This window comes from Acinonyx jubatus, chromosome A3 (assembly GCF_027475565.1).
Source record: "Acinonyx jubatus isolate Ajub_Pintada_27869175 chromosome A3, VMU_Ajub_asm_v1.0, whole genome shotgun sequence".
NCBI classification, from domain to species: domain Eukaryota; kingdom Metazoa; phylum Chordata; class Mammalia; order Carnivora; family Felidae; genus Acinonyx; species Acinonyx jubatus.
The window spans coordinates 43,963,693-43,987,492 of NC_069388.1; the positions used below are offsets into that span (position 1 = coordinate 43,963,693).

Consider the following 23,800-nt stretch of genomic DNA (forward strand, 5'->3'; position numbering starts at 1 on the left):
TGCACAGGGTCACACAGCTGAGGTGGAATGCTGACCTGTGTCTCTGGTAATTTATTTCTAAGAAGAGGATACTCTAGGGCAGGTCTTGAATATTCTGAGTTGGGCAGGCAGTCTCTAGGGTTTATAATTAATAATAGTAATAATAATAATAATAATGACAACTCCTGCATGTTATTAGTGCAGGCATGGTACATTGCATACTTCAGCCAATTTAATCCACACATCCTTATGGTAGGTGCTAATATCTCCACCCACATCACATACCCACTAAAAGTATGGGTCCTTCTCACTGGAACTCTGCTTCAGGGTCTTGCTGTCTACCTGAGATGCAAACAATAGATATTCATTTTAGAGGAATGGAAAGATATTGGGCATCATGGCCGCCCCACCATTATTATTACCATTTATTGCTTGTCATATGCAGATATTTTTCTTAAAGCTTTATTTGTCCCCATTTTACAGATGTGGAAACTGAGCCTTAGAGAAGTTAAGTAATACTGAACATAAACCCTACGTGTGCACACACATACACACAAACATGCACACAAACACATGTGCACAAACGGTAAATTACAGAGCTGGAGTTTTAACCAGCTGGGGTTGCTGAGTCCAAAGCCTTTACATGTAACAGCAGCAAAAAAGGAAATGCTTGAGAATGAATTTAACTCAAAAACCATGAGGAACTGTTCAAAGAAAATTAAAATGCCTCAGGGGAAAATAGAGGCACTGAGATATCAACAAATTTTAGCATTATCTCTTCCCTAACCTTTGTTAATTTCATAAGTGAGAAACAGCTTTTCACTGTCAGTTCAATTTGCATTTTTATTAGTAGGAAATTTCAACAGCTTCAAATTAACCACATATCTTTTCTATCCTGTGGCAGGTGTGTGTGTGTGTGTGTGTGTGTGTGTTCCTGTTCATAACTTCTGCAGATTTCACTGTTGGGATTTTAGAATTTTTTATTGATTTATCTGAATTAATTATAAATTAATTGTATTTTGTCAAACTCCTAGCAAATGTTAAACCATCCATTTACTTTGCCTTTTAATTGTGTTTATATGTGCGTTGATGTACGAATACTTAATTTTTCAGTGTAATTAAATTTATCAACCTTTTCCTTTCGATTCTTTTTTTTTTTTTGCATGGAAGGGAGTGTATGCTGACAGCGATCTTTCCTATTCAGAGATGAGAGAGATATATACCTATATTTTCATCTGGTTTAATTATTTATATATTTAATTCTGTAATATCTGAAATGTATATCGAGTTGGACTGGGGGAAGAAAAAGAAAGGCTTTATTCAGCAGACTGAAACAATAGCTTTACAAAAAATCAAGTTTTGGTTTGGCTTTGTTTTGCCAAAAAACCTTCAGAGATTTTTGAAAATAAAATCACACAACGAGGCGCCTGGGTGGCTCAGTTGGTTAAGCGTCCAACTTTGGCTCAGGTCATGATCTCATGGTTCTTGAATTCGAGCCTTGTGTCAGGCTCTGTGCTGACAGCTCAAAGCCTGGAGCCTACCTGCTTCAGATTCTGTGTCTTCCTCTTTCTCTGCCCCTCCCCCCCTCCTCATGGTCTGTCAGTCTCTCTCTCAAAAATAAATAAACATTAAAAAAAAAAGAAGAAAATCACACCTTCTCTCATTGGGAGGCTATTTTGTTCTTCTTTTAATATGAAGTAACTTTTGCTAGCTACCTTCTAACTTATTTTTAAAATAACAGATTCTGCATGGTCAGTCTTAGTCTTATCATACTACAGGGAGCTGCCTTTGCTCTATGTCTTGAAGAATAGAGGGATTCCCTGGGGGAATAGATGCTATGATTACTTACCTAATTTACTCAGTCAAGGGTAAGTCATTTCCTCAATCAAATCCAGTGACCTTAATAAGACCATAACTTTTTTTTCCTTTCAAAAAATTGAGATATGATCCTCATGTCATAAAATTCACCTTTTGAAAGCATACAATTTAGTGGTTTTCAGTATATACACAAAGTTTTGCAACATTACCACTGTCTAATCACAGAACATTTCCATCACCCCAGAAAGAACCCCCATAACCATAGCAGTCACTTCCTATTCCTCTTTTCTCCCAGCCACTGGAAACCATTAATCTACTATTTTCCCCTGTGGATTCACCTATTCTGGACACTTTATATAAATGGAATCATATAATATGTGGCTTTTGGTATCTGTCCTCTTTTGCGTAATGTTTTTTGAAGGTTCATCTATGTTGTAGCATATATTATTGCTCCATTCTTCTTTATAGCTAAATAATATTTCGTTGTATGAATATACAGTAGTCCTCTCTTATCTATGTGCGATACATTCCAAGACTCCCAGTGGGTGCCTAAAACTGTGGATAGTTCTGAACTTTATATGTACTACGTTTTCTCTATACATACATACCTATGGTAAAGTTTAATTTATAAACTAGGCACAGTAAGAGATTAGTGACAATAATCAATAATAAAATTGAACAGTTCTAGAAATGTACTGTAATAAAAGTGATGTGAATGTGGTCTCTCTCTTAAAATATCTTATAGTACTGTACTCACTCTTCTTGTGATGATGTGAGATGATAATATGCCTTCGTGATGAGCTGAATGAGGCGAATGACATAGGCATTGTGTCATAGCATTAAGCTGCTGTTGACCTGATGATAAGTCACAAGGAGGATCATCTGCTTCTAGACCATGGTAGACTTAAGTTAGTTGAAACCGCAGAAAGTTAACCAAGGATGGGGGGGGGAGGGGAGGATGCTGTACCCCATTTTATTTATCCGCTCATCGACTGATGGATATTCAGATTATTTCCTCTTTTTGGCTATTATGAATAATGTTGGTATCAACATTCCTGTGCCAGCTTCTGTGTGGCCATGTGTTTTCAGTTCTCTTGGGTATATACCTCAGAGTGGAATTGATGGATCAATAGGGGAACTTTATGCATAATTTTTTGAGGAATTACCAAACTGGTTAACATTTGCACCATTTTACAATCCCACCAGAAATGTGTGAGGGTTCCAGTTTCTCCAGATCCTCAGCAACACTTATCATACCTCATTTTTATTGTGGCCATCCTGGTGGGTGTGAAGTAGTATTTCATTGTGGCATGGATTTTGATTTCCCTAATGACTAATGATACTGAACATCTTTTCATGTGCCTATTAACTATTTGTATATCTTCTTTGGAGAAAGGTTTATTCAGATCCTTTCCCCATTTTTAAATTGGTTTATTTGTCCTTTTATTGTTAGAGTTGTGCAAACTTTTAAATAAATTCTGGATACATGTCTGTAATCAGAGATGTACTTTGTATTGTAGCTTTGCAGTAATTTTTTAAACCAGGAAGTTTCAAATTCAAAGTTGAGTCCTCCAAATTTGTTCTTTTTCAAGATTGTTTTGGCTATTCTGCATCCCTTGCATTTTGGTGATTTCTACAAAAAGCGTTTTGAAAGGGATTGTGTTGAATATGTAGATCAATTTAGAGTGTAGGGGCCATCTTACCGTCTTACAACCCATGAACATGGACTGTCTTTCCTTTTGTTTCCATCTTCCTAAATTTACTTCAAGGATGTTATGCAGTTTTCACCATATGAATCTTACACTACTTTTGTTCAGTTTATTCCTAAGTAGTTTATTCTCTTTGATGCTATTCTAAATGGATTTGTTTTCTTCATTTCAATTGTTAATATATAGAAATACAGTTACTTTCTGTATATTGATACTCTATCCTGCAACCTTGCTAAACTTCTTTATTGGTTCTGATCTGTTTTATAGATTCCTTAGGATTTTTTTATATACAAGATGTTCTCTGTGAATATAGTTTTACATCTTTCTTTCCAGTCTGCATGCTTTTTATTTCCTTTTATTGCCTAATTGTCCTTGCTAGAACCTCCTCTACAATGTTGGATAGAAGTTGCAAGAACAGACATCCTTGTCTTGTTTTTGGTCTTAAGGGGAAAACTTTTAGTCTTCCACTATTAAGTATGCTGTTAGCTGTGGATTTTTTATGGATGCTCTTAATGAGGTTGAGGAAATCCCCTTTTATTCCGAGTTTGTTGAGTATTTTTATCATGGATTAAATTTTGTTGGTTGCTTTTTCTACATCTCTTGAGATGATCATATATTTTTGTCATATATTTGATAAGTAGAACTGTAAGATATTTAAAGTATACATATGTGATTGGATATATGTATACATTCTGAAAGGATTCCTCCTATTTAATTAACACATCCATCACCTTAATTTTATCTATTTTTCTTTTTTGAGGTGAGAACATTTAAGTTCTGTCTCTTAGCAAATTTCAGCTATCAATACAGTGTTATCAACCACAGTCATCGTGTTATATATTAGATCCTCAGATCTTACTCATCTTATAGCTGAAAGTTTATACTCTCTTACCAAATTTCCCCCTAATTTCTCCAATCCCCAGTCTCTGGCAACCACTTTTGTACTCTCTGTTTCTATGACTTTGGCCTTTTTTTTTTTTTTTTAAAGAAATCACATATAAGTGATATCATGTAGTATTTGTCCTTTTCTCATTCATCTCACTTAGTGTAATGTCCTCAAGGTCTGTCTGTGCTGTTGCAAGTGGCAGAATTTCCTGTTTTCCATGACTAATATTTCTTTTCATAAGCATACAAAATCTTCTTTATCCATTCATCCACTGATGGAACTTAGGTTGTTTCTATGTTGGCTATTGTGAATAATTCTGCAATGAGTACAGATATCTCTTTAATATCCTGTTTTCATTTCCTTTGGATATATACCCATAAGTTGGATTGCTGGATAATGTGGTAGTTCTGTTTTTCACTTTTTTGAAGAACATCCATAGTTTTTTCCATAGTGACTGCATCAATTTACATTGCCATCAACAATGCACAAGGGTTCCCTTTTCTCCCACATCCTTGTCAACACTTGTACATTGATTGATTTTTGTATGTTGAACTAACCTTGCATTTTGGAGATGAATGCCCCTTGGTCATGGTATTTAAACCCTTTTATGTGTTGCTATATTTAAATATAAAATTTTAAATATAAAATGGTTTTATAGTTGCTATTACTTTGTTGAGGATTTTTACAGCTATATTCATAAAGGATATTGACCTGTAGTTTTCTTGTGATAACTTTATCTGGTATTGGTATCACATAATGCAACCTCCTAGAATGAGTTAGAGAGTGTTCCTCCTCTATTTTTGGAAAAGTTTGTGAAGGATTGGTGTTAATTCTTCTTTAAAAAGTTAGTAGAATTCATCAGCGAAGTCATCAAGTCCTAGGCTTTATATTGTGTGTAGTTTTGGGTTGTTGTTTGTTTTTACTAATTCAGTGTCTTTTTGTTATAGGTCTATTCAGATTTTCTATTTCTTCTTGAGTCAGTTTCAGTAGTTTGTATCTTCCTGGGAATTTGTCCTTCCATCTACGTTATCTAATTTGTTGGTAAATGTTCATAGTATTCTCTTGTAATTCTTTTTATTTCTGTAAAGTAAATGGTGAAGTCTCCTCTTTCATTCCTGATGTTAGTAATTTGAGACTTCTTTCTTTTTCCTAGTTTAGTCTAACTAAAGATTTGTCAATTTTACTTATCTTCTTAAACAACTTTTGTTTTTGTTGATTGTTCTCAATTTTTCTATTCTCTAATTCATTTGTTTCCATTCTAATCTTTCTTTCTTTCCTTCCACTTGTTTTGGGTTTAGTTTGCTATTAAAAAAATTCTTGGGGTGCCCATGTGGCTCTTTTCATTAGGCATCCGACTTTCAGCTCCGCTCATGATCTCATGGTCAGGAGATCAAGCCCTGCATCTGGCTCTGTGCTTGGCATGGAGCCTGCTTAAGGTTGTCTTTCTCCCTCTCCCTCTGCCACATCCCCAGTTATGTGTGCTCTCACTCTCTCTTCAAAGAAAAATGCTTAAGGTGAAGTATTATGTTTAAGATTTGAAATCTTTTATCTATTTTAATATAGCCATTTTATAGCTATAAATGTCTTGCTAAGCACTGCCTTAGCTGCATCTCACAAGTTTTATTATGTTGTGGGTTTTTTTCATTCATCTCAAAGTATTTTCTAATTTGCTTTATGATGTCTTCTTTGATCCATTGGTTAGTTGAGTGTATTGTTTAACTGTTTAATTAAATTGTCAATTTAATATATAGGAATTTCCCAATTCTCTTTCTGCAATTGATTTCTAACTTATCTATTATGGACAGATATTTGTACGATTTTAATAATTTTGAATTTGTTGAGACTTCTTTTATGGCCTAGGATATCATCTGTCTTGGAGAATGTTCACTGTGCACTTAAGAAGAATGTGTATTCTGCTATTGTTGGATGGAGTGTTCTATAGCTATCTGTTAGGTCTGCTTGGTTCATAGTGTTGTTCAAGTCTTCTATTTTTTTATCTTCCAATTCTTCTACTTATTAAAAGTAGGTATTGAAATCTGCAACTGTTTTTTTGCTACTTGTATTTTGGGGCTCTGTTGTTTGGTGCATATCGTATGTCTTCTTGATGGATTGACCATATTATCTTTATAAAATTTTCTTTGCTTCTAGCAGTAATTTTTGTCTTAAATTCCACTTTGTCTGATATCAGTATAGCTCCTCCAGCTTTCTTTTGGGCACTGCTTGCATAGTACAATTTTTTTCCATTTTTTTACTTTCAAGCTATTTGTGTCTTTTGATCTAAAGGGTATGTCTTATAGAGAGCATATTAGTCAGGGCTCTCCAGAGAGAAACAGAAATAATAAGGGATAGATAGATATATAGATAGATAGATAGACAGACAGACAGACATAGACACATATTATTTTAGGAATTGGCTCATGTGATTTTAGAAGCTTAGAAGTCTCGTAGTCTTCTCTATACAAGGTAGAAAACCAGAAAAACTGGTGGTGCAATTTAGTCTCAGTCTGAAGGCCTGAAAACCAGGGGAGCCAATGATGTAAATCCAAGTCCAAAGGCCTTAGAACTGGGGCGCTAGGAGTAGGGGTAACAGTTTAAATCCAAGTCTGAGTCTGGAGGCCCAAGAATCAGAAGTACCAGTGTCTAAGTGCAGAAGATGATGAATGTCTTGATTTAAACCGGAAGAGCATATTTGTTCTTCCTTCACTTTTTTGTTCTATTAAAGCCCTCAGTGGATTGGATGATGCCCACCCACATTGGTGAAGGTGATCTTCTTTATTCAGTCTTCTGTTTCCAATACTAATCTCTTCTGGAGGTATACACAGACACATCCAGAAATAATACTTTGCCAGCTATCTGAGCACTTATTTGCCCACTCAAGTTTCATACAAAATTAGTCATTACAGAGAACATATATATTGATCTTTAAACAAAATGAGGGTTGGGGGCTGACCCCTCATCTAGTTAATAATCTGCTTGTAACTTTTGACTCTCCAAAAACTTAACTGCTAATAGACTACTGTTGACCTTAATGATAACATAAATAGTCAATTAACACATATTTTGTATGTGTATTAGATACTGCATTCTTACAATAAAGTAAGCTAGAGAAAAGAAAATGTTATTAAGAAAATCATAAGGAAGGGAAAATACATTTACAGAACTGTACTGTATTTATTTTTTAAAAAATCTGTGTGTAAATGGATCAACACAGTCCAAAGCTGTGCTGTTCAAGGGTCAACTGTACTTGGATTTGTGAATTTCTTCTGCCACTCTATTTTATTGGAGTTAGTCCATTTACATTTAAAGTAATTACTGGTAAGGTCGGATTTACATCTGTCATTTTGCTATTTGTTTTCTACATGTCTTATGCCTTTTTGTTTCTCTCTTCCTCCATTACTTCCTTTGTTTGTGTTAAATAGATATTTTCTAACTTTTTTAATGTTTATGTATTTATTTTATTATTTTTTATATGAAATTTTTTGTCAAATTGGTTTCCATACAACACCCAGTGCTCATTATTTATTTATTTTTTGATAGAAGGAGAGCACAAGCAAGGGAAGGCAGAGAGAGAGAGGGAGACACAGAATCTGAAGCAGGCTCTAGGCACTGAGCTGTCAGCACAGAGCCCGATGTGGGGCTTGAACTCACAAACCGTGAGATTATGACCTGTGCTGAATTCAGACGCTTAACTGATTGAGCCACCCAGGCACCCCCTAAACAGATATTTTCTAGTGTACCAGTTTAACTCCCTTCTTGGTTCTCTTTTTTAGTTATATTCTTAATGTTTGTCCTGGGAATTACAATGAACATATTAATTTATAATAGTCTAGTTTGGATTAATGCCAACTTAATTTTAGTAATATGTAAAAACTGCTTCTATATAGCTCTGTTTTCTCTGTGTTAATATTGTCAGACATATTACATCCTTATGCTGTAAACCCATTGACACAGTTTTACAACTAGTGTTTTATGCAATTGTCTTCTAAATCAGATAGGAGAAAAAAGCTATTTCAAACAAAAAGACATTTGTATGGCTCTTTACATTTTTCCATGTAGTTACTTCTCCTGGTGCTCATTACTTCTTCATGTGGATTCAAGTGGCCATCTAGTGTCCTTTCATTTCAGCCAGAGGACTCCCCTTAGTAGTTTTTGTAGGGCAGTTCTGGTAGCAAAAGTTCTCTCAGTTTTCATCTATCTGGAAGTATTTTGACTTTTCCTTAATTCTTGAAGGACAGTGTTATTGGATATAGAATTCTTGGATGACAGAGCTTTTCTTTTGGAACTTTGAATATGTTATCCCCCTGCCTTCTGACCTGCATGGCTTCTGATGAGATCATATATCCAGGTCAACAGACAAGATAGGAGGTAGCAGAGCTTGCTACTTTTCACTTCTTCACCTTTCACAGAGAAAGGGCATGTTCCCTAGTAGCGACAAGAGTCTGGGGCTGCTCTTAAACATTAGATACCTGAGGATCCCTGAGTCATGGAAGAGCTTGCAAGTCTACTAGGGGGAAAATATGAGGCAGGGAGGGAGGGAAAGAGAGAAAGAGAGAGAGAGAATTTTATATATTAAGGATCCTGCAAAGAGGGATAAATTAATAGAAAGGATAATGTCTACCTCTTTAAGTATATTTAAGAAAGAAAAAAAATGAAGAGGGAGAAAGAAAGAGGAGGAAAGAAAGAAGGAGAAGGAAAGGAAAAGAAAAGAAAAGTTGGGCACCCAAAGAGTACATACCATATGGTTGCATTAAATGCAATTCAAACAGGTAAAACTAAATATGAGGATAGAAGTCAGGATAGTGGTTCTCTTTGGTGGTGTAACTGGGAAAAGACAAGATAGAGGCTTCTGGGAGGCAGGGAGTTTTTAAATCTTGGTGTGCAGGCGTAAACATGTTTACAAATTTATAGAGAGCTGTTCACTTAAGACCTGTGCATATGTGTCACATCAATCCCCCAAATTCAGGGAAAAAATAATTTTGGAAAGATATATTCCAAACTATAAATAGTGAGGGGGCAGGAAAAGCAGAATTATGGGTGGAAACAGGATGGAGAATGTTACTATGTGTATCTGTTTGGAAAAAAATTTTTCCTGCAATGATTGTGTATTAGATTAAAGGGATTTCTGTTTTGAAAAAAATATTAAATGAATAAATAAGTGCTGGGGGAAGGAATGCATTTAATGGGCAATTTGGTGCTGGGAGAATATGAAGAGGGAATGGGGGTCTTTGGGGCAGTGGATGTTGTGAAGAGCAGGGAAATTGTCACAGGACTTTGGGGAGGACTGTGGTTGTAGCCACTCCCTTCCCCACTGGGCATCATCTGGGGGCCTGGAGCTGGCTGTTTCCATTAAGTCTCTTTCCCCTTATGACTAGGGGAAATCACACTCCCAAACATGGAAAAATGTAGAGTGATGGCCTGGATAAGTCCATTGCAGACAGGTTTGACACTGTTTGTGGCCTGGGGGATTGTATAGCCCAGCATGTTTTGGCACACCCACATTCCAGCATCCGTTTTTCCAAGGTGGGGTATGGCTCTGGGTTCAAGGCTGATGCTGGGGGTGTCACCCCACCCACTCCATAAACTAGGTCCCTGGGGATCTCACCCAAGCCTTCTTCTTTTGTCCTGTAACTCCACTCAGTGACCTGACGACACAAGCTGGTCAACTTGGTGGGCCTGTGAGGCCTCTGCCATCAGTTTTGATCTAAACATGAGTGGCACAAACCTGTTTATTAAGAGCAGAATTCCAGCAGGAACTGTTGGATGAGATTGTTTTCCCAGTGGGATGGACCCAATTCTGATTGAGTGCACGTGCGTACACCCATCACCTCATGATGTACCTGACATTTGTTCTTATGCCCTTGTCTGCTTTAACCTATGCCTTACCACCATGTGATTTTCAAGGGAGGAACAAGATAACAGGTGAGGAAAGCTGCTATGTGCAGAGTCCCTTTTGTCAGTATATAACTGCCCTAATACTTATGAAGGAAATACAATAAAGGCAAGGATGGGGAGGGACCTCCTTTCTCATGACATTGACAATAATGGCCCTTATACATGCTTTCGAGCTTGCCTACAGCTTTCATGATCGCTTTTACTGTCCCAACCCTGCTTTGTTTACCTGTTACAGATGAAGAAATGGAAACTCAGGGAGGTTCAGTCACCTGCTCAAAGTCACAAAACCAGTTCAGCGATGGAGTAGGACATGTCTCCTGGCTCTTGGCCTAATGCTCTTCCTCCGGTCGACCTTCTCAGAGTCTGCTGTGCCATAAGGAATTGTTTGAAGAGACACTATTCTGTCTCATCCTTCCAGTCAGCTGCTGGAGGATCTAGTTCAACCCTCACACCTGACTTCTCTCCTAGGCCTTTCATTTCATGCTTCAGACACCCATCCCTCCCATGCCTCCCACTTCTCCTGGTGTGATGGGACTTCCCTTTGCCATTCATCCTCTGAATGAATCGTGTTGTTACAATGAATGTGTATTATTTCTATAATCAAGGGAGGGGAAAAATACTACAAGCTAATATAATATTTCAAGACCATCAATTTCAAGACCTCAAATTTCATAAATGAAGGCACTGAAACTCAGAGAACATGCCTGGTCCAAAGTCACACGATATGTTACCAGTAGAACTGACTGAGTCCAGATCTCATGGCTTTTGTCCCCATGGCTCTTCCTCTAGTGCCGTGCCCCTGTAAGAGAGCAATCAGGCTTGGCAGTGCTTACCTGAGCATGAGTTTTGAGTTGGTTGTTTCTCCATCCTTCATAAGGTGCCTGGGTTTCCCCTATGTAACAGGGAGCAGGCAATGTCTGGGAAGACACAAAATGAAGCAAATAAGTACTCCTGATTTGTTAGGTTGTTAATATACAAAGACACATCATCATTCCCTTTCCATCCTTCCCTTCCCTACAGTTTCCAGGAATGTTTTAAAATTGTTGACGCAGCCCATTCATAGGTTCCTTTCAAGGCTAAGTTGCCGTGCTCCTTAGTCCAACCCAAAAATATTTATGAAAATTAAGGAGATGTTTTTCCATATCTGGTCACACCCTGAATTGCTGGGAGAGAGTCTCCATCTGGGATGGCTAGCAGGTGGTCAAGCCTCAGACCCATACAATTGCATTCCCTGGGCCCAACAGACAGCCCCTTCCATGCAGGTTTCTCAAGGTCCCCTTGGGCGCCTTACCGTGCTTGGTCCAAAGTAACCCATCAGCAGATGCCTTTTTTTTTCTAGAAACCTACAGATTTAAAGTCTTAAAATGTGGTTACGGTATTTTTGTTGTTGAGAGTTGACACATAAGTCAGATTCCAAAGAGTTCCCATCATCTCAAACATGGGACTTTTGTACCACTTTCTTCTTCTCTGGCTCCACCCATTCCCTAAGAGTTTTGTTCTTTGGGGGCATTTGGTCATATGGGCCATATTGAAGCTTTCATGCATACCAGGCAAGGACTTTTTCAAAAGGACTTTAATAGGTTTTTTGGCATTGCCGCCTTGAACATGAGTTGACTTTTGTTCTTTCAGTTCTGTTGAAATGAATTGACTCCGTCCCTTCACCTGGATCTGGGGGCACAGATGCTGGCCCATAGGTTTTGCTGACATCTGGAATAAAAATGAAATGATTATTTGAACCATAAAGGTGAAGTTTCTTTTTCTCTACCAGTAAGTGTTCATATTTATTTTGGAAGACGATCGAGTTGTCCTCATTGTGAAGTGGCTTATCGTGTGATGAAGATGACCTATTGAAAGATCAGAACATTTGGGAGCCTCCCACACTGGAAAATCTTGGGGACACCCTGCGCCTCACATGGAAAGCGAGGGTCTCAGAATGACAGGAGGCCATGGAACTCAGCTGGTGTTTGTCAGGAGCTCCTCTGTCCCTCCACCGAGGGAGGGTTCTGTCAGGAGTGTTTGTCGATTTGCTAATAAGGTCCTTGTGATGTAAGTGCTGGCAATGGAGAAGGGTACCAGGGAGACATAGGATCGGATGGCACAGTGTTTGGGAAAGCTTTCTGGAGGGAGGCAGGGCTGGAGAAGGCTCTTGACTGAGCAAGGTTCAAAAAAGCAGAAAGCAGTTGGGGAGAGTGGCACAAAGCATAGTCGAAGGCTGTGGAGGCTCCCATCAGAGGTATATGGAGCATTTTTGTGAGGAGAGTGAGCACGGTCTGTATCGTTCTGGAAGGCATTCCAGGATACCCTAGGGTGAGTTTAATGATTGCTTCAGATACTCTGCCACCTGGAAAAGGATTGAGTGTGTCACTTGGCCAGTTGTGTTCAGACTAGTCAGGGCTGCCTTGTGAGTGGACCAAGGGGGTATTCCAGCTGAGCGCCTCACACTCACTCCCTTCAGCCAAGACAGCTTTGCCCATATCTGGTGAACTTCCACATAGAATTTCACTTGAAAAAAGAGATGAGCTGCAACTGAAAAGGTTGGAATTCACCAAGCCAGCCTACTCATCATAGCTTAAATATAGGGAAACTGAGGTTCAGAGGAAGGAAGCAACTCCTTCCTAGATTATACAGTGAACCCAACACAGCTTCTCGATTAATAGAGCTTCTATGCTGTCCAGCTAGTCAAAGACAGCTTCTCTTACAACTGATCCAAGAATCTCATACTACCACACCCCACCGGCATGTTAAAAAATGAAATGGTAAGCAATATTAAAGAAGAGAATCACTTTCTTTGAGTTTCTTTTGAGAAGAACTAGTCTTCTTAGAAGTAGAAAGTTATTCTGACAAAATCACTTTCAGTTTTCAAAATGTTTTCAAACACAAGGTGTTGATTTCATAAAAATTTTTTTAATGTTTATTTTTGAGAGAGAGCAGAGCGTGAGTGGGGGAGGGGCAGAGAGAGGAAGACACGGAATCTGAAGCAGGCTCCGAGCTGTCAGCACAGAGCCTGATGCAGGGCTCAAGCCCACATACTGTGAGATCATGATCTGAGCCGAAGTCAGATGCTCAACCGCCTGAGCCACCCAGGTGCCCCAAGGTGTTGACTTTATAAAGAATACATTTTTTAGGGCCATAAAACATTGCAATGGAGTGTCATGGCTCATTTATAATTTTCCGCACGACATGGTTCAGGTAAATTAACAAGATTCAGGGTACAGATAGCTTAAATGGGGATGCTGAAAGAATAAACTTAGTTTCCTGATTGTCAATCAGAGTTAAATCCTCAAGTATGTCAGGTTCCAAAGCCACAATAATTTAAGAGAGAATAACTCCAGAAGTGATGTCGATGGAGTATTTTTCCAGTTTGGCTGGTAAGACTGGAAACAGCTTGTAATTGCAGTCCTGTGCTCTTGGGAGCTACCCATTAAACACTTCATCATCCCAGATATTTAAAGGATAAAAAACATTGCTTGCCTCTGAATCTGGGGTCAACTATTCTACCAGATATACACTAAAGGATCAAAGCCTGTCAATGGTGAACTGAAAACACTAGAACACAAGCTGAAACGTAATCGGTTTTACTTCTGCTAAATTCTTTTTCTATTGCCAATGGTGTGTAATTATGACATTCAACATTAGCCTGTCACAATTCCGCGGTTATCTTGGTGACTTAACGTTATGTCTACTGCAGGCGGCACAGGCTCCAAACCCAGGTAGGCATGTAAACAGGTATACAACTGGTGTATGACAACTGGGAATGGCAGAGACTGGCCAACTGGGAACATCCATCCCCTTCTGTGGGGGAGGGGATGTCTACTGTTCCATCCAGCTGACTGTTTGTCACTTGGGGGGTGTAGGACCTGTGTTCCCAGCCCTTGTAATTTTTCAGAAGTTACCAGAAATTCGGATTTGTCGATATTGGCAACGATTCCGTTTTTCTTTTGTTTCTTTGTTTTTGTATCACTGGGCAGACCAGAATTAGTATTTGGCCCTGCAGCCAACCTTCTTTTCTTGCTAACTAGAATAATGACATTGCTGAGTTGCCCAAGATATTCTGAAGGCAATTCTCATCAATTCCTCTTTTTTTTCTTTCCTCCTTCATCTAAAGTGTTGTTTGCCATTTGTTTTTTAGCTTGTTTGTTAGTATCACTTTCCCCCCCCTCACAAAAGTCCAGAGAGTCCTTCCAACTTATTCTGCTCTATCTCGTGAAGCTGTGAGTTTAGGTAATTTGTTCTGTGCTTTCTGTCCTAGGGATAAGTTACAAGCAACAGTTGCATGATTTCTGAATGCAATTTTTCATTTCACATGTTAAAGAATCAGGGAAGCTGATGTAGAAAAATACCTTTGCATTTGAGGGAGAGGAACCCAGGCTAGCGGCAGGATCAGCCAGGGGTAAAGTTGCTGGAGCTCCAGCTTTGGAGAGCCTGAGGGTGTTCTAGAACTGTGCTGTCCCACACTGTAACCCTTGGCTACATGGGACTGTTGAGCACCTGGAGTGTGGCTTGCACAAATTGAGATGTGTTGTAAGTGTAAAATACACACTGTATTTGGAAGCAGTATGAACAAAAGAGAACATATCTCATTCTTTATATTGGTTACATGTTAACATGATAATATTCTAGATATATTAGGCAAATAGAATATTAAAATTAATTTTACTTCTCTATTTTTATTTTTTATTCTGGCTGCTAGAATCTTGTAAATGACATCGGTGACCCTCATTGTATTCTAGTGGGTAGTGGTACCCTAGAACAGGGGTCTGCAAACCTTTTCTGCAAAGGCCCAGGTAGTAAATATTTTAGGTTCGTCAGGCCATAAGGTCTTTCTTGTAACCGCCCCTCTGCCATTCTAGTGCAGAAGCAACCACAGTGTGTACGTGAATACATGTGGCTGTGTTGCAATAAATTGTAATTTACCAAAATAGGCAGAGGCAGTTGTATAGATTTGCTGACTCCTGTTTGATGAGAAGATAAAAACCAGTGGGAAGGAGGAGATGGGGTTGCTTCTGAGGGTCTAGTGGCATTCTGCTTGTTGGTCTTGATGTGGGAAACAAAGGCAGAGAAAAAAATTAAATTTCCTTACAACTTACAGCCCATTGATAAGTCCTTGAGACAGGCAGAGTGACATTCCTCTAGGAACTCAGCTACCTGGATGATGACATTTTGCTAAGGGCAAAAGGCAATCTTAGTTTCACATTATCCTGACCTCCAGGATCCTGTAAGTCTTCTTTAACATATAAAAATTCCTTTGGAAACTTCCTTTATCTCTACTCCTCCAAGATGTATGTTGGCATTCATACTCCAAGCTTATGGCCCCCGGATATACATCTGAAGTGTCTTGTGACTAAGTTTTTACTAAACAGTAATAAATGACCTTTTCCTAAAAGCAGCCCTTCAAGGTCTTGGAAACCTTGTTTCCAAAATGCCTTAGAGACTTATGCTGTCCCTAACTCCCTCCCAACCTGAAGGTATATTATCAGTCACTCTTCACAACCCCAGTATAGCTCTTTCTGCCCATAGCCCCTATGCCCGTGTTTTAATAAAATCACCTTTTTGCACCAGATTGTCCCAAGAATTCTTTCTTGGCCATCAGCTCTGAACCCCACTTCAAACCATATCTGGGTGCTGGTTGAATGGGTATGCTAACTTCTTGAAAGTTCATCAAGCTGTTTCTGTGTCATGTGTTTATTCTTCCATATGTACATATAATGCTTCAATAAAAATCTGACTTTAAAAAAGCCAGAGATGTGTATCTGCTCTTGTCAATCAGTGACAGTCCTGTTCCCACTTTAAGAGCGATGCTATTTTTCCTGTTTTCCACTGGTAGTCAACCATTAAGTTGTCCCACACAATTGGCTTTTCCCCCAAGCATCTGTAACTCCTGTCTTACTGTAACATTCCTTCTGTACCACGGTCGCTACCTTTGGGAGAATTGTATAGGGACAATAGTCAAGCCCCTGGCCATTTGGGGAGGCATAAGGGAACAGAATTCACTGGATTGCAAAAGCTTAAGCTTTTAGGGCTGCATATGCTTAAGCCACCAGATTTCGCCAATTAAAAAAAAAAAACAACAAAAAACCAAAAACTTCTGTTTCCCTATGAGCTCATCCTGTCTGCAGAATGAATAAATGGGTTTAATATTTTGTCATTTAAATATAGGCAGTCAGCAAAGTATGACTTTTCCTTCTGGACCTCGATGCTGACCAATGATCAAGGCTCTTGTGCATGCCTGCTCAGATCTAAGGAGAGAGCCGAAAAGATGGGGGCTGAGGCCTGGGCACAGGAGCTCCATACAGGTTCAGTAGCTGAGACAATGTCTTTCTACCCCTAGCGCTTTGCTCCTTGCTTCATCGAAGTCACAGAGAGAGAGCTTCCAGAAGTGGAAACATTTTTAAATAAATCTTTTAAGTTTTCGCCTGTGGATACAGCTGCGTTGACACAAAGCCACGTTTGAGGCATGAAGTCTCAGAAGCCTGGCACCACGGAGTGTTTTTCTACTGGGACCCATAATGGCTGGCTTTTAAGAGTGGTCCTGTGTTCAGTTTTATCAATGTGGTGCTTGAACTGGGCCTTCAGCTGACCTCCAAAAGGAAATAGTTTTAAAAGGAAGAATTTTAAGTCTGCCAAGAGTCAGATAATGGCACAGCACAGAAAAAAGCAAGGGTTTGTGTTTTATATTAAAATACAAGTCTCTTAATGGCTCAAAAACAGCAGCCTCTAGAAAATGTGCAGCTTAATATACGAAGCTAGAAAATACAGTTTTAAAGATCGAAAATTTCCCTCTTTTTTCCTTGTGATTTATTGGAAAGAAGCAAGTTCTTTCCTCCTGAACTTTCTCCTACCTTTATTTTTGGTTTTATACAAGCTGACTGTTCTCTTTAAAGTAAATTTCAGAGTACTCTGAAAAAGTCCATGCTGTGTTCATAGCCTCGTGCCTGATGAGTTTTCAGCCCAGAAGCTCTACAAAAATGTGCTTTGAGGACAAAGGCCATTAATATTTGGTTAATACTGTATGATCAACTTCTTTCCCACCTGCACATCCCTCTTTTTCACCCAAAGAGTGATACAGTGAGGACCCTGGGAGATGAGGGGGTGGGTTTGCTCACTGTCTCAGTGCATCAGGTGTGGCTTGGTGGAAGTTGTCGTCTCTCCTCAGAGTGATCATTTGTGAAGAGAAATAGTGTGTGTCCCCCTCTCTATTGGTGTGGACTCTGGCTGGATGCTAGACAGGGGACATAAGCTGACATTATAAATCACTTCCAGGGAGATGTGATCTAGAGTTCTCAGAAACCAGTTGGCCTTGGTGGTCACCTTACTTTCTGTTTGTGGCAGTCCCGTAAATAAGTGGAGCTGCAAAGAACAGCTTAGGCTACAAAAGGAGGTCTGGGAACCCTGAAATCAGTGGAATTGCCACCTACGTTTTATCATCCAACATGTGCCTCATGTGCTGTATGTCCAGTTACAAGCAGTTCTTTTTTTTTTTTTTTTTTGATGTTTTATTTATTTTTGAGACAGAGAAAAAGCAGGAGCTGAGGAGGGGCAAAGACAGAGGGAGACAAGAACCAAAGAATACTCTGGGCTGTCAGCAGAGAGCCTCCATGTGGGGCTTGAGCTCATGAGCTGTGAGATCATGACCTGAGCCGAAGTGGGACGCTCAGCCACATGAGCTACCCAGGTGACGTGCCTTTTTTTTTTTAAGTTTACTTATTTTGAAAGAGAGAGATGGAGAGGGGGAGGGAGAATTTGGGGGAGAGGCAGAGAGAAGGAGACACAGAATCCCAAGCAGGCTCCGAGCCAAGCCATCAGCATAAAGCATGATGTGGGGCTCAAACTCACAAACTATGAGATCATGACCTGAGCTGAGATCATGACCCGAGCTGAGATCAAGAGTCAGATGCTCAACTGACTGTGCCACCCAGGTGCCCCTAATTGGCAATGCTTGTCCTACTAGATGGTATGTAAAATAATGGTGCTTTTACTATCATTGGTGAATTAGATGCTGTCAAATTTAGTATTTTTCCACTAGAGCATTCTATCGACTGGTCATCAAAAATGGAACTAGAATTATGAATGGAGTAACTCTAGATTTGCAGGGTGGCTAGTAATGAAGAAACAGGAAGAGAAACCACTCTTTGGCTTTTTAAAGCATTTATGTACAGTGGGGTATTTTAGTTTCTATCCACCCTCATTTAAAAAAAAATGTTAACATATAATTTTCATACAGCAAACATAAAATCTTAAATGTACAGCTCCATAGACTTTATGCAGACAGAGCTCTGTAGCAGACCACCACTATAACTAACACTCAGATCAAGGCAGAAAGCATCTGTATCACCCCAGGTAGTTTCTTTGTCAATAACACTCCCAAATGAGAATAGCCATTATTCTGACATCATCAATTCACTTTGGCTGATCTATGCCATAAAATACATATACTTTTTTGACTGGCTCCTTTTGCTCAACGTGTTTTTGCAATTCACTCATGTTATGATATATATCAATATCAATATTGTTCCTTTTAATTCCTGGGTACTTACCCATTCTATGAATGTGCACAATTTTTTAATCCATTTTCCTGTTAATGGATATTTAAGTTGTTTCTAGTTTGAGCTATTGTGGAACTAAATTGTCATGAATATTCTTGTACTTATGTCTTTTTGTAGACACATGCACTCATTTATCGTGAAGTAGCATTCCTTGTGACAGGGTAGGCATAGATATTAGTAAATATTCCAGTTTGCAGAAGTAGCTGGACCAAATTATACTCCCACTGGCAGTGTGTGAGAGTTCCAGTTGCCCCACATCCTTGCCAACACCTGATGTGGACAGTCTTTGAAATTTTATCTGTTCAACTAGTTATGTAGATATATCTCATTATGGTTTTAGTTGACATTTTCCTGATGAACAGCAATATTGAACACCTTTTCATATGCTTTAGACGTGTATATTCTCTTCAGTGAAGAGCTCATTCATGTCTTTTGCTCCTTTTAAACATTTCTTTTGTCTTTTTCTTATTGTTTTTCAGGCTTAAAAAATATATATTCTGACCATAGGTTCTTTGTTGGATGTATGTATTTAGAATATCTTATCCCATTCTATGACTTGTCCATTCACTTGTTAATGATGTGTTTTCTTGAATAGTTTTTAATGTTAATGAAGTCTGATTTGTCTTTTTTGCATGGTATATCCTTTTAAAATGTTCTTGTTGTCATTGTTGAGATGGTTCTTGCTTTTTATGTCCTATTTAAAGAAATCTTTGCCTATCCCTTAGTCCCCTGGTCTGATAACCTGTTTCTCAGGCCAGTTCAGCTGCATGCCAGAGTCAATGTATTTTCTTGAATAGGGAGAATAGAAATCAGTCCAGGCTAAATCTGGGTGAAGCCCTAAATGTGCCAGAAGTTAAGTTAGGAAGGTGAAATCAGCAGATGTGCAGAATAGATTGAAGCAGAAAGAGGCCCAACACAGTTAGGTTTTTGGTCCAAGGAAAGAGGAATTCTAGAGACTTTGTGGTTGGGTGAGCAGATAATTAATTATATTGCCTTCCAGCCCACATTGTATCTCTAAGAGTATTTGGAGAATCTTGTCAGACTCCTTCCTAAAATTAAACTCTTTGATATTCACAGCTTCTAATTTATTGTCCAGAAACATTGAAAAGTTGACAAATTTCTGTTTTAGGGACATCATGTTAATGTCTGGTGGCCATCATTTTTCTTCTAAGTGCTCAAAACCCATTATCTTAATAATCCTTTTTTGGCCATATTCAGGGAGTAAAACCTCCACTTAGAATAACATTTATCCATCCAAAATCCTCCCACTCTCCCCCCATTTTTTATAAGTTTTCCTAAAAAAGATCAATGTCAATGATTCCGTGATCTCATCTGTTTTCCTACAGTCCTGGGTAAATGTTTGGGTTTGCTTGTCATAATGAGACCCTGGCAGGTCCTGGACAGCACTGCCCAGGCAGAGGGGACCGGTGCCAAGTGGGAGTTAGCAGGAAGCATAGGACATGCAGAAGGAAGGTGGGCAGCTGTAAACTCTGTGAGAGACAGAAACCTATGTCCCAAACAAAGTAGGATTGGGATCATGTAGCAGCAGCTGAGCTGAGACCTGACGGCTCAGGAGATGAGCTCTGGAGGCCATGGGTCTGTGTGGTTTTCCTGGGAAGGGACAATAGCTGTATACTGCGAATGTACCTCCCTGCCAGGCTATTCCAAGTGTTTTATCCTTGAAATGTTGGGACAACAGAAATGGAGCTGAATTTCCTAAATGACCGTAATTGGCAGGAACAAGATGGGAGTAGCCACTCAACATCCAAGAAGGTGAGCTGGATGAGGCTGCAGAGATGCCCTCGGCCGTGCACTCTGAAGAACAGAGTAGGTACGCACGGTATAGTAGAAAAAGAGGACTCTTGGGACTCAAACATATCTGGTTCTAATACTGGCTCTATGGCCTATTAACTGTAGGACACTAGGCAAGACATTACCTGCATCCTGAGATCAATAAGAGGATCAAATAGGGTTGTATAAAAATGTATAAAATGCAAATTTTCCCATTTTCCTCCTATTTCTTCCCTATGCTCCACCCAGGGAATAGCTTTCCGTCCTTGTCTTTCTTGCCCACTTTGCAGCACTGGCCCAATTGAACAGTCACAATATTTTGAAACAAAACCTTCCTTTGGCTCCCAGTTAGACCCCCCCTATTCCATGACAACAGTTACCATGTTGTATAAATCTGCTAGGCCTACAATAACATGACACCACAGACTGGGTGGTTTAAACAACATAAATTTATCTTCTCACAGTTCTGGAAGCTGAAAGTCCAAGTTCAGGATTCTGGCAAGATTGGATTCTTCTGAAGCCTCTCTCCCGGGTTTGCAGATGGCCGTCCTCTTGCTCCCTCTTCACTTAGTCTTTCCTCTGTGTGCGTGCATCCCTGCTGTCTCTCCCTGTATGCTCTAATCTCTTCTTCCTATAAGGACCTTCTTTTTTTTTTTTAATTTTTTTTTAACGTTTATTCATTTTTGAGAGACAGAGAGAGACAGAGTATGAGCAGGGAAGGGGCAGAGAGAGAGGGAGACACAGAATCTGTAGCAGGCTCCAGGCTCTGAGCTGTCAGCACAGAGCCTGACATGGGGCTCGAACTCACAAACTGTGAGATCATGACCTGAGCCGAAGTCAGATGTTCAACTGACTGAGCCACCCTGGCGCCCCAAGGGACCTTCTTATCAGACCAGATGGATTAGGGCCCAACCTAACAGCCTTAGTTTAAGCCTCTTTAAAGGCACTATCTCTTAAATACAGTCACATTCTGAGGTTTGGGGGTTAGGGCTTTAATATATGAATTCTGAGGGACAAAATTCAGTCCATAACACATGGGTGTGCTGACAACTCCCACACTTGTTTCTCTAGCATGTTCCTACCCATTCTTAAAAGCCAGATCCATTGATGTACCTGCCTATACTATACTTCTACTATACTATACTATCCTGATCTTTCCTCCTGAATGTCCTGGCAACTCAAACTCAACAATTCCAAAATCCAACTCATTATCTTTTCCCTAAATCCTTCCATTTCTTGCTAACTTGTGGATTCATATAGGAGGAGCTGTATCTCATATGAGTCTTACCAATTTGCTGAATCTGTTTGAATAGGAAAAACCAAGAAGAGCAGCCTGGATGTAGTACAAAATATAGCATGGTTTAGGCATGTAGCCTTTGGAGTCCTCTGTTATCTCTACCACTTACTCCTTGTTGACTTGGAGAACATTATTTTACATTTTTGTACCCCATTTCAGGCTGATTCGAATGGCAACCTCTCCTGGATGCTGTGACAATTATATGAATCTGTATATGTGGTGCCCAGTTTGGTACCTTGGGCCTTATCTGTTCAGTTCTTACCAGCCTTACTTCTGGCTCCCAGCACTTGCATCTCTGACAAAAGAGAGCAGGAGCAGCCCTCAATCAATGACTGATGAGTATTGGTGTATAAATACCCCAGCTCCCTCACCTTTCAGATGGGATTACTCTAAGGTTTGTGTTTGATGCTGTTTGCAAGAGTTTCCCTATGAAATTAAACTCCAGTGAAATTGGCTTGAAATCTATCCTGTCCTTCTGTGTGTCACTCCCCATTCACCTACCAGCATTTCCTGGCATCATCTCTCCCAGAAATTACCTGCTCTGGAATCCCTGTCTCAGGATTTGTTTCTGGGGGAACCCAAGCTATGACAGTGTGCTATGGTATGGATGTGTCCCCTCAAAAATCGTATGTTGAAATCCTGTTGCTTAAGGTGATGGTATTAGGAGATGGGGCCTTCAGGAATTGCTTAGGTCATGAGAGTGGAGCCCTCGCAATTGGGATTAGTGCTCTTATAAAAGAAACCCCACAGAGCTCCCTAACCTTGTTGTCTATGTGAGGATACAACAGGAAGTCTGCAACCAGGAGAGGTCCCTTTCCCAACCTAGCTGGCAGCCTGATCTAGCACTTCCAGCCTCCAGAACTGTGAGCAGCAAATTTTTGTTGCTTGATTTAGTGCCTAGCATCTAGCAAATGCTCAGAACTGTCATTTCTGCCATTAGTTAAGTTTTTTTTAACCGGTAGAAAGCAAAGATGCCCCTGGGTGGGAAAGCAGTCTTCTTCACGCTTCAAAGAGAGGCCCTGTGTGGCCATCATGAGCCCGTGAGAGCCCAGTTAATGATGGTCAGTTTATAATACGCATTCTTATTGGGGGCTCTCATGGCCCCAAGGAAGCAAAAATTGCTTTGGGGTCAGGTGCTGGGGAATGACAACAAATCTTAATCTTCCTGTTCAAATTACAGATGTCTGTGACCTATACATAAATATACTGTATATTTATAATATTAAAATTGAATGCAGGGGGTCATTAAGAAAAAAATGTGGAAAAAACCTCCTGGGAGAGGAGCAAGAACCCCGCTGGTTTATAATAGGCAAAAAAGTTACTATTGACATTACCCTGGCTTTGGACCATCCTGGGTGGCACTGTTTAGTGTGCTGGGTTCATGTCCTCTTTTCTGGAATGGGGATTTAGCAGTTGAACTTGAATAAAGTTGTTTAGTTCGGTTTGCCCAGGGAGGCACCAGGCTTTTTGGCAAAACATTCATCTGCTTGTGGTTAAGATTTTCCTGGTTCTTATTACAACCAGACTTGGTTACATTTTGAGAACCATGAGGCTTGGCTCTCAGGAACAAGACGACCGGTTCACCCAACATGGTGTGCTTTGAATCTTTCCTTCTGACTTCTCCAAAGCTTCTCCTCTTGGCTGACAGCACTGAATTTGGCAAGAAGAAAAAAGGACCAAATTCCTTCATTCCCACCCACGTTTCTTTTGCCAAAGTATTATTATTAAAGGGTTTTAAAAATATAGCTCTCCTGCAGGCGTATAATGAGCCTGGCTTAAAGATTTATTTTCATTCATTAGGAAGGCATCAGAAGGATGGTCAGGCTAGTTCAAAGTAGGCTACAGGAGACGAATATGGATTTATGATCAATTCAAAGCAAGACTG

At 39.7% G+C, this 23,800-nt stretch overlaps 1 protein-coding gene across 4 annotated transcripts in view; it reads left to right on the forward strand.

Moving 5' to 3' along the window:
* RIN2 (Ras and Rab interactor 2) overlaps nt 1-23,800 on the forward strand; it is a 223,095-nt gene that overhangs the window by 69,536 nt on the left and 129,759 nt on the right. The window contains exon 3 of one of the 4 annotated variants that reach the window (XM_053200295.1): nt 17,797-17,956. The exons of the other annotated variants lie outside the window; for them this stretch is intronic. The gene's annotated coding sequence lies outside the window, so the exon portion shown is untranslated. The remainder of the gene's footprint in view (nt 1-17,796; nt 17,957-23,800) is intronic. 4 annotated transcript variants of the gene reach the window in all.